This window comes from Myotis davidii, unplaced genomic scaffold (assembly GCF_000327345.1).
Source record: "Myotis davidii unplaced genomic scaffold, ASM32734v1 scaffold1416, whole genome shotgun sequence".
NCBI classification, from domain to species: domain Eukaryota; kingdom Metazoa; phylum Chordata; class Mammalia; order Chiroptera; family Vespertilionidae; genus Myotis; species Myotis davidii.
The window spans coordinates 305813-317090 of NW_006287806.1; the positions used below are offsets into that span (position 1 = coordinate 305813).

Consider the following 11278-nt stretch of genomic DNA (forward strand, 5'->3'; position numbering starts at 1 on the left):
GAATGACTGGTCGCTATGACGTACCCTGACCACCAGCTGGCAGATGTTCAGTGCAGGAGCTGCCCCCTGCTGGTCAGTGTTCTCACTGCTGGCGAGCACAGCGGTGGTCGCAGGAGCCTCTCCAGCCTCCATGGCAGCACTAAGGATGTCCGACTGATGGCATCAGTCAGACATCCCCCGAGGGCTCCCTGACTGTGAGAGGGTGCAAGCTGGGCTAAGTACCCCCCCTCAACCCCCAGTGCACGAGATACCATGAGATAAAACTCCACCAAATGTGGTTGGCTTTGGTCCAAATCCATGATTCTCATACCTGACTTGTCATAGAATCCCCTAGAAGTGCTGGAAAAAATTTCCTCCACCTCACTGCTCCTGGAAAATTAGATTCATTAGGTCTGGTTTGGTTCCAGGAATCTATTTTGTAAAGCTCCTCGGATGGATTCCAATGATGAGCCAGATATGAAAACCATGGACATAACTAAATGAAAGTCCAAGATCAAGGAGATGGCAGATTTGAAATCTGGCACCAGTTTCCTGGTTTACAGGTCCCTTTTATAAGGGCACTGATCCTACTAGTGAAGGTTCTGCCCTGAGGAATTAATCACCATCCAAAGGCCCCACCTCTGAATTCTAGCACACTGGGAATTAGGATTCAACAAATGAATTTTTGGGGGACATAATCTATAGCAAGAACCTTTTCACCTTCAGATTCTTAATTTCATAATAAGTGTTATATAAAGAGCTCATTCAACTCTAGGGTTTTCTGATTTTTTTGTAAAGGGTTAATGTAGACACATGAACCAGTACGTTTTTACTTTGTATGTACCCCAAAGATCCTCTACTGTTTAAGATACAGTATCACTTAAAATTTGTAGTCTTTAAAGCATATTTTTATTGAATTTAAGTTATAGGAAAGAAGATTAAACATCTTTTTTCAAAGCAGAGGAGAACCCCCATTGTGTAGAACAGAAGGGCGCCATCTAGGTAATACATTGATATATTAGTATTGTCAGCATGTAATTTTTTTTAAAAGCTGAACATTGAGAGGAAATTTAATTTAGAAAATAGTAAAACTCCTAATTTATGTAATAAATTATTTTCTATAAATTGTCTTTTTCTTTGTTCTCCCCAATCCATTAGATTTCTCACTTGCTCATTCCACAATCTGAGTATTCTTAAAAATATATGGTAAATCTTCCCACTTGTCTGCGGTGAAAATAGGCCTGAAGTTTAGACAGGATTCTATAATTTATGTTAATGATTGCTATAATCCTTTTTAGTGATACACAGCTTTCAAGCATACCTGCTATAGCCAAGAGTCCAAGTCCAAGTTATGAATAAATGTTTTCCACCTCTATAAATAAGTCCTGGCCAAAAGTCCATCCTCATACTATGTAAGGGGGCACTTATGTGACGATACAGTGGGGCCTTGACTTACGAGTTTCCCGACTAACGAGTTTTTTGAGATACGAGCCGTCTCTCTGCCGATTTTTTTGCTTTGAGTTGCGAGCTAAAATTCGGGTTACGAGCCAGCTTCAGATACCCCACCGCTAGTTGGTGCAGCGGACATCACAGTGAACGCCACAACATTAGCCCAGCATCACGTATCTCACTCATTCACTGTTGATTTGACATACGAGTAATATGAGTTACTAGCTCCATCACGGAACGAATTAAACTCGTAAGTCAAGGCCCCACTGTACTTCAGATGAGATAGTTGGTTGCCTGGGCTGATAAAAATCCCTTAATATCCATTACTTAGGATGTTTTACTGATCACTAGTGACATTGAAAGGCAATAACTGATAGGTGTTAATTCCCCTCCATTCACACTTTTATATAATCTGAAACATTCTTTCTTATGTGCAGAAATGTGTAAAAGGAGGATTTCTGTAAATAATACCTCTCAATTTTGCTAGCTTTAGTCCTTGCCATAAAACTATATAATTCATTGGTCTGTAAAAGAACTATAATATAAAATATATTAAAGGATCTATATAAATGCAAATACAACAAAAAATACAATTGATTTTTATGGATTTTGAGTCTTAAATATAAGTAAAAGCTCCATAGACTACTAGACACAGTCTGATAAAATGTCAGAATGGTTCCCTAAGGGTAATCAGAATGATGTTCCAGAATACCATTTTTAACAGCCCTCACTGTTCTTTGATACTCCCTGATTTGCTTGGGGGAAGGGTTGTCACAGAAGTGCTAAAAAGACTCCTAAGAAATAAAACCATAAGAAGATAACCCTTAAAGGGAAAAGACATATGATGGCTGTCTCCAAAACTTTTTTGCTGAAATTCACTTTTGTAATTCCATTTATATAGTCACATGAACACACAGGACATCAAACTGATCCATTAAAATCCTAATAACAGTTTCATTTCAAAAAATAAATAGCAGAGTGTGCCTGTCTGCTACTCGCCGCTCTGAGGCAGACTGGCCCTGGGTGCCCAGTGCCCTTGCCAAGGCCATGCTGGGGCCACGTGCCTGCCCCAGCCTCTTCATTAGGAAGCGTGCTCAGCAGGGTAGCATCCACAAGCCCACCACCTCGGAAAACTGCAAGTCCACCCAGAAGATGAGGACGGGAACCAGAGCCGCTGAGGTCCCAGGACGAGGACGCAGAGGCAGTGCGCACTAAGCAGGGTGCTGATTCCACTGAAGCAACTGCTAACCCACAGATGTTTTTAAGCTGTGAGGGATTTGTGCAAATACCCACACCATACCCAAACTTCAAAGATACCCGATAGCAAAATGACTTGAGTAATCCTCACTCTTATAAGAATAAAATTCCATTTAAGGCAGATGGTGTTTACATCGAATAAGTTCTAAATAAGTGGAGAGAGGATTATGAAAAACTGGAGCACAACCACACTTACATTCAATGGCTTTTCCCCCCGGAGGGAACAAGGCTTGAACTTTTATGCTAAAGAACTAACTACAGATGAAATTGAGGAATTCAAAAAATCAAAAGAAACAATTAGAAGATTCCTACTGGCTTATAAAATTATGTTAGAATTGGGGGGGGGGGGGCAGAAGATAAAACTAGGAATTCCGCTGTGTCTGTTAACTGGCAAGAAAGATTTCAGCATCGGAATGAGTCCCAGCACAACTATTTAAAAAGAATCACCCATATCTTAAAAGCCTTGGTGACTTCAATATGAAAGTTATAAATCTTCTTGTGTAAAATGTATTCTTCATGAAGCTCTTGTGGAAATAAGAACTCCAAAACTTCCTCCTCGGCTGCTCATGTAAATAGCAAACTAGCTAAAGGAAGAAAGGTGGTACTTAGAAAGCCTGGAGAAGAGACAGCCCAGCTGGGCGCAGGGCCCAGCAGTGAAGCTGCCAGGCCAGGGAATGCAGAGAAACATAGTAATGCCGAAAATTCCAATTCTCAACCAGAAAACATCCCACAGAGAAAAAGGAGAGGGCATCTCCTCCTGAAAAGATGAAGAAGTTGAACATTACAACAAAGACTGTGAAAATCCTGGAAATACAGGTTCCTCGGATAATGTACTATCAGAATGAATTGCCAGAAGCCCGTAAGCCAGTTTAGGTGGGAGGAGAACAGCGCTGTACAGTTTATCCTAAAGGACAGAAGTCACAGTTCACATTTTAGCCATCTGTTTGTGATTTATGTTGTAAGCATTGTTATTTTATTTTGGATGACAATAAGTTTAATAAGACGTTTTAAGATAAAAACTAATAATTTTTTTTCTGTAAATAAATATATAAATAAATATCAACCACCACCCAGTATTTATAGTTTACTGTTAAGATCAACAACTTTGGAGAAAATTAATCAGCTAATAGCCATCACTATTACCTAGGTATATGATTTATTTTACCATACAGAGAGAAATATTTGAGTAATATTTCTAGCCCTTGGAGGCAATCAGGGACGCTATTGAAATCTGTTTGCAACTCCTTATATCAAGCAGTGAAGCAGGCCAATTACTTTTCCCCGGTCTCACAATCTAAAATTTTAAGAAACAACCATAATAATAAAAATAATAGTAGCTAACATATTCCAAGAACTGCCTATTTGCCAGACCTGAACTAGAGGTTTATATGTGTTATTAGTTTAACCCTCACAACGACTATTAGAAGAAACAAATAATTGTTTATATCATATAAATAAGGAAGTCATAGTTAATTTATCCTATATAATAAAGAGGTAATATGCAAATTGACCACCACACCCTCACACAATATGGCCACACCCATGTGGTCACAAGATGGCTGCCACAAGATGGCCAGCAGGGGAGGGCAGTTGTGAGCGATCAGGCCAGCAGGGGAGGGCAGATAGGGCCGACCAGGCCAACAGGGAAGGGCAGTTGAGGAGGACTAGGTTGCAGGGTGGGGGGGCAGTTAGGGATAACCAGGCTGGTAGGGGAGGGCAGTTAGGGCAGTTGGGGGGGACCGGGCCAGCAGGGGAGGGCAGTTGGGGACAATTGGGCTGGCCTGAGAGTGGTTAGGGGATGATCAGGCTGGCAGGTGGCAGCAGTTAGGGCAGTGGTTCTCAACCTTCCCAATGCTGCGACCTGCAACCCACAAGTTGAGAACCACTGAGTTAGGGGTAATCAAGCAGGCTGGCAGGCGAGTGGTTGGGAGCCAGCAGTCCTGGATTGTGAGGATCGGGCCTAAACCGGCAGCTGGACATCCCCTGAGGGGTCCCAGATTGGAGAGGGTGCAGGCTGGGCTGAGGGACACCTTTTCCCCCTCTCAGTGCACAAATTTCATGCACCAGGCCTCTAATTTGTGTATAAAAACACAGCTAGTCAGTAGGAGACTCAGACTGTGTATGAAGGCAGCTCTTTTGAATCCTCTGGAACAGGTATGCTTTTTACTACATGACACTGCCTCTTAGCATAGCATCATGAGCAAACTAAGTCAGACAAACACTTTCTTGTTCTTCTAAGAAAAATGTATTCAAATAAAGATTAAATAATACAGTCCAGAGACATATAGATTAAACATAAAGTGGTTAGGACATGAGGTGAGATAGTAGTGGTAACAAGAGTAGAAATAAATTAGAGAACAAAAGAGTCTACTTTGAAATGTACATAAAGGACACATTTTCAAATTGTGGAACTGCCATGGCATAGGTTTTCTATGAAAAAGAATTAAGTTCCAAGAAAAAAAGACTATACAATACTTTTTATGTTTGATCCTGAATGCTCAACTGACCAGAAATATACTATAAAAAAATATACTGTGTTGGTCCCCCTAAAAATAAAATTAAAAAGGACATGATGCCAAAATTAGGTTTAAAGAGATGAGTATAATCCTTTTGTCCTGTAGTATGAAGCTTTATCTTTAAACTTTGTCAAATATTATTTTTCCATATTCCCAAAATATAAATGGAATCGGAAGGGCTTGTGAAATGTTGGAGAGAAGGAGCAAATTTAACTCCTCAATTCACAAGTTTCATTAGGAAACATTCTTAATTTTGATATGTCAGCCTGTTTATTGAATTATCTTTGCTATTTAAATTCTCTTAAAACAATGATGGTTAAACACTTTCTAGTATAATGGCATCATCAATTATATTAGCTTATACATGAAGAGGCAAAAGTAGGTGTACATTTGTTTGTATGGGAAATAATATAATAATTACTAAATAATAATACAAGAATACTAGATAAAACTGTTAGAGAGACAGATACCTATAAATGTCATTGCTCTTCTCTAAAACTAAAGATATTAATGGCTCTCTTGAAGATACCTTGTATTTTTTGTTAAGGTTTATGAGGGCAGATGAAGTGTAGGCTAATAAAACAAGAGCCACTCCTGTCCCCTTAAACTCTGTGTTTCACGTATTTACAACTGTAACCCTACTTGTGCCCCACCCTGTGCATTATTTCTAACTGGTATCCCTACCTGTTTATAAAGAGGGACTCTTTATGCCACATCAATTTGTGGTAACATTAAGCTGGACCCAAAGCTAAGATTTTGTTGAGAGGGTACCAGTGATTTCCTTTAAAACACTACCTCCATTTGCACATGTGTGCATGTGCATGTATGTGTGCATATATTTATAAAAAGCTGTGTTCCAAACCTCAAGGTTGCAGCAGAAATTGGATTAGGTGAAATTTCCTGAGTGAAATACAAAGCAACAATGATGTCAGAAGAGGCTAGTTTTAGACCCTTGAGACAGAGTGAATTAAAATCCCTGAATCAGGACTCAGAAGTCTCTTAAGACAACAACTACCAACAGCTAATGTTTTTATAGAACACCTTCCCCCACAAACTGTGCTAGGATAGAATAGGGGAAATGCTATAATAAAAAAAAAGAAATTTATTGAAGCTAAGATAGGCCTGCCACTAAGTCACCTTGGAAATAACAAATGAAGTAGGGGGAAAATCACACATTTGTGTGTATCCTATGTGAATAGATATATGTCAGGGCATAAAAAGATGCGTGTTTGTATATACACATCACAAACACAGATTTTTCTAAAGGACCTCTGAATTCTTAAGAGCCTGTGAAAGTAATTTCTACAACAGAGGAAAAACTTATATTCTTGAAAAGTAACTGAAAAAAAGAGACTTACTTTTAATCCACAAACAGCAAGCTGTCTCCAAAGTCAATTTCTTATATAGACTTTGTGGTTATCAGGAAAAGTATTATCTATTTTCTATTCCTTTACGGAGTATTAGGGGAGAAACAAACTAGGGAGACTCAGGTGGGAAATGAGAATCAGAGCAAGTTTTCCACTAAAAAACAATTGCAATAGAAGCAGCGTTAGACACTCCAGAGTGGTGAGAGAAATTGAAACCCCACTAAGCTATGTGACATCTCATATACAATATGACCAAAGCATCTGGTTTGAGGTTTTAGGGAAATGTGCACAATGAATTACATTGGTCTCTAATGAAGCTATCCTTTGAGGAATAGCTAAAATACAGATGTTGATTCTCTAATATCCATATCCTAAACAGTTATCACAGAGATCCATATTAAATCTCCGATAATTGACTTGGTGACTACAGTGGTCCATAGAAGGTGATCACACAATATCTATGACTTGAAGCTACAAATGGCAGTAACCTCAAGACATTTGGTCATTTATTCAGTCTTAAAAAATGACTTAACAGAGCTCTGGACATGTGGAGAGAGAGAGAGAGAGAGAGAGAGAGAGAGAGAGAGAGAGAGAGAGAGACAAAGAGATTGATTTAGTAGGAAGGAAAGAAAAGTAGAGTCCTCACTGTTGGGAAGAGTACACCTTAGCTGAAGAGAAAAGACAGCCACACCCCAACAACATGTCCAAAATGAATTAATTGCTGGATTATAAACCACTGAAGAAATAAGTATCCGTTATCATACTAGTAATAGCTAAATAAGTATATAAATAAATAGGTAAAGTGAGATAACCCCTGATAAAGTTACAGGGACTACTGCAGTTAGAAAAATCATTTGCAGCCATCATAATAAAGATGCAGGCAAAATGATCAATGTCACTAAATGTGGAGGGGCTGGTTTTATAAGGAAGGAGTAGGATATTTTCATGGTCTGAAAATATCTTCCCACAAAATACTTATTACTTGAAAAAGAAAAACAGGAACTATGCCATTGAGAAATTAGCAGCACCTTGTCTAAATAGATAAAATTAACATCACCGAAAAGATGCAGATGTACACCCTGTGTCTATGAATGTGACACTCTTGGAAGGACACATCATGTATGTGGTACTCCATCCCACATTGCATAACCTAAATCTAAGTATAGGGTGTCCCAAAATTCACGCAAGAAGTAATTTTGATAGAAAACACATCTTTATAATGAAAAATTGTAAATTTTTTATTTATTCATAAAGTATACAGTATAGGGTTATGTATGGAATAGCATATTGGGTAAATGGCCACGGCTTTGCTGGCACATATGCAAAGCTGTGGTCTTCGAAACAAGAAACAAATTTAAAATGAAGAACATTTTTATTTTGAAAGCCCTACGTTCTTGAAATTTTAAAAGGTTGAGAAACTGTTCCCAACTAAAACTCAGTAAACTAAAAAAACGAAACAAAAATCAGAATATGATTGGAAGATGAGGAAAGAAATGTCCTTATTCTTAGCAAATGCAGATGGAAGGATTTAGGGATGTAGGGGTATAAGGGTTTGATGATTGCAACTTACATTGGTTCAGAAAAACTGTCCATGTGTATGTGCCTATGTGAGTGTGAGTGTAGGGATGGAAGCAAGTGAGGCAACACCCTAATAACTGAATCTGGTAAAGGGTGTTCAGGTGTTCTTTACTATCCTTGCAACTTTTCTCAATGTTTGAAATTACTTCCAAATAAAAGTAAAAATCAAGTGAATTGATTATTCCTCTTCCCCCCCACACACACACAATATTGATTTTTTTTTTTGGTTTACCTTGTCTGTGTACCTATACCTCATTTGGCTATAAGTTCACATCCATCCAGAAACCTAAGCCAGAAACTTGGAACTTTTATTTCACTTGTCCTTCAGCACTACCAGCAAATCAATCATTCAGGGACTGTACTCTGTTTCTCTAGACAATGACAATATCATGAAAATATCAGTGTTCCTTAAATCAATTTATAAATATGTAATTTGTTTTAAAAATCAATAATTTTTAAAAATAGACAAGCTGATTCTAGAGTTCATATGAAAATAAGCAAATCATCATCATAAAAAATTGATAAAATAAAAGCAAGCATGAGAAATCAGCCCTGCTAGGTATTAAAATTTAATATAAAGCCTCAAAATAAAACAGCCATATTGTGGTATGAATTGACAGACAGATCAATGCAACAGAATAGAAATACAAAAAATGAACCAATGCATAGTGACATGGAAAGATAGAGAATAAAAATATTAATAGTGGTTAAATGTGAAATGTGAGGTAGGAACTAGGTACAGGGGTAGAACACAAACTTTCCATCACGTACCTGTTTATACTTACTCATTTATGAGCCATGTGCATCTATTCACAAAATTAAATAATTAAATGTAAAAAAAATGAGACATTTATTTCAAAGTCACTGACTTGCAATTGTGCCAGAGTGAGACAGTAGCCAACTCTTTCCATGTGTTTAGGTACAAGCAAGATTATATTCTGAATTTATCCCAAACTGGACAAGAAAAAAATTAGTGGCTAGACATCTAGGGTCATATTGCAAAGAGCATTATCTGACAGTTGGTTTAAATATATTCCATTCACAGAGCCATCTGAAGGAATCTAACTTTGATTTTACCTTCCCTGAGACAGAACAGAAGGAAGAGACCTTTAGTTGCATTATATGGAATATAAATTCCTTAACAGCGTCACATTAAAAATTACAAGTCTAATGCTTAGGAATCCTTGAATGCCCATTACCCTGTAAGACATCCATGATACATTTACATGCAGAAAAGACCTGACAGCCAAGAAGACTAGCTACTTAAATTGATTGTAATATATATGACGTCATATATATGCAAAAGTTTATTTCTTTCTCCAGTAGTTACTTATTTATAGGAGATGCATCATGTTAAAGAGGATAGACACAGAATATCATGCAGAACCTAGGGGATAGTAGTTGAAAATGTTAGAAACCTTAATTATATGACTAATCTTAATTTGTTTAGGATTAATCAAAGCCTAATCAATTGCAAAGGTGTCAGCCACTATGACATGGCTTGTTGGCATTCTGTATTTCTTGCCAGACATGGGGATTCAATTTTTACATAATATAATTTCAAGTTTAACATTGCCTTTCCAATATGTGCACTATATACACAATAGCAGAGAGTCACTGTTTCAATCATCTCATTCCATAAAATCTGGAGTCAGGTATGAAATGCACTGGTTTTGCTGAATGGGAAAAGACTCTAGGCTGGGTCCATTCTATGACCAGTCATGATTATTAGTAACTCCATCATCTGAAAGTCAGTGAAGCAGAAAAACATTCCTCAAAAATCAAATGCAGTTTTTAATACTTACTGCTTTAAATAATGATCTATATTTATACAACCACAGGAGCTCAAAAATGATTCTATTACAATTCCAACGTATGGTGGGGATTGCCCACACTACCAAACAATTCTCCAACACACCAGCTGGGTGTCCTACAATTCAACTCAATTCTGACACTATCTACTCTGAGAAAGATCAGATCCCACAGGGTAAGGGCTCAGTCCCACAAGACTGCCACCACATCAGGTACCAATCACAAGTCATGTTGTCACCTGTGCTTCTGATCCACTGGCTATAAATTAGAGGTTCTCACGAACCCCTCCCGAAGTTTGATTAACTGCTAGGATGGCTCACAGAACTCTGAGGAACATTTTACTTACAAAAGTCGCCTCGTTAACATAACAAAGACATCACTTAGGAAATTCCAAGGGTTTTGAGAGTTCTGTGCCAGGAACAGTGGACAGAGATCAGATATAGATTTCTTATTATAAATCACAATATCAAAGCTGGTTTCCTCCATAAATTAAAGCAGCCTTGCCAACAACTAGAGTGAAGTCTTGTGAGATCGTGATATCTCTGATCCTTTGATTGAAATCAGAGATCTGACCCACTTAGGGCCATATCAAGATTCCTGAGTTTTGAAAACTGTGAGGAAATAATATATGTTGTTTTTAAGCCATTAAATGTGTGGTAATTTGTTAAGTAGTGATAGAAATCTACCAGAGTAATTGCATTCTCACTTCTGAAAAACTGTCATTCTTCCATTTAATGAAATCTCACTTGTAAGAACCTTTTTATTAAATAACAGGAACCTGGGTAGAAAATTCACCAAGTTTTAAATGGTCAACACCTAAGACATCACAACATCCATTTACTTAGCCATGAGAATGAGACAGAACTTTTCAGTGCGGCTAATGGATTACATTTATTTTACAGTCACATTTCACGTATCAGTAGTGAAAACTAGAGCTTTGGGAGCATGTGAAACAGACAAGAGCATTAATGCAGGATTTCTCTCAATCCAGGACTGCTGGATCCTAACTGCTCACCTGCCTGCCAGCCTGATCACCCCTAACCACTCTGCCTGCCTGTCTAATCACCCCTAACCACCTCTCCCCTGCCGGCCTGATCTCCCCTAACTGCTCTCCCCTGCCAGCCTAATCACCCTCTAATCACTCTCCCCTGCTGGCCTGATCATCCCTAACCCCTAGCCCAGGGGTGGGCAAACTTTTTGACTCGAGGGCCACAATGGGCTCTTAAACTGGACCGGAGGGCCGGAACAAAAGCATGGATGGAGTGTTTGTGTGAACTAATATAAATTCAAAGTACACATCATTACATAAAAGGGTACCGT

The 11278-nt window shown here is 38.3% G+C and overlaps 1 pseudogene; it reads left to right on the top strand.

Annotated features, from left to right (window-relative positions):
• Positions 1 to 3558, top strand: part of LOC102769977 — an 11299-nt pseudogene extending 7741 nt beyond the window's left edge.
• The last annotated feature ends 7720 nt before the right edge of the window (positions 3559 to 11278 follow it).